The following is a 1067-nucleotide window of genomic DNA, read 5'->3' on the forward strand; positions in this document are numbered from 1 at the left end:
GGGGAGAAGGGCGTTAGCTCAGTTTTGTCTCAAGCAGGACTTCGGAGAAGGTGACTTTGGTTGGAATCCTCAGGGGGCATATGTTACGTTCCGTGTTTTCTTTTCGTGTCGTTTTAGGATACATTTTGTTGTTATTACTTGATTCCCCTGTTTACGTGACTAGTTTCTTTTGGTTTATTGTTGTTCTTAATATAATGGATATTATTAATTGCCATTTGCTGGAAATTTCCCCCTACAATATCTGCTGTGAAGGTGATCCATGTACGTCCCTTCAATCAAAGATATTGAACTGACTCAAGAGTTCACAAACGTACCAAGAACGAATAATACTCTCTCCTCCCATCGCTCTCTTTCTCTCTTTCTATTTATTCCACACACAGACATACACACACATACACACATACACACATACACAAACACACACACAAACACACATACACACATACACACGTACACACACATACACATACACACAGACTCGCTCACAAAACGCACTGTAAGGTCCCTGCTGGTCACACTGACTCTACGCATTCCAATCGCTCGCCATCGTTCTTGTCGAGGCAATCTTGGCATGATAAAATTAACACAGATGTTCAAACAAATTAAAACGGATCCTGTTCTTTTGCTTCGCAGAAGTTTCTTTCCCAGTGTATTATTGTGTCAGATGATGCAGCATTTATTTAGCTTTAAATTTGTATGCTGTATAAGGTTTTGCGAGGCTATAAACACGATGATTGGGTGATTTATTTTTCAAATTTATTTTGGACACCACTGTAACACGTTAACATGAAGCGTTTCAAATTCTCTTGTGAAATGCCAGGTGATTTATATATCAATAATGAAACAAATGAAAAATGAATTATAACAGTTGGCCACAAATTCGGGGTAAACATCAGTCGCTTGCACTGGTGTTTTCAGACTGAAGGGAACTCATGGTTTTAATGCGCTTTTATTGTGTGCTTGTATATGTACCTGGGATTTTGTTTCGTTCTTTATACTTACCCCTCCCTTTCCACAACAACCTCAAACACGCACACACACACACACACACACACACACACACAAAC

This window comes from Aplysia californica, unplaced genomic scaffold (genome assembly GCF_000002075.1).
Source record: "Aplysia californica isolate F4 #8 unplaced genomic scaffold, AplCal3.0 scaffold00659, whole genome shotgun sequence".
NCBI classification, from domain to species: Eukaryota; Metazoa; Mollusca; class Gastropoda; order Aplysiida; family Aplysiidae; genus Aplysia; species Aplysia californica.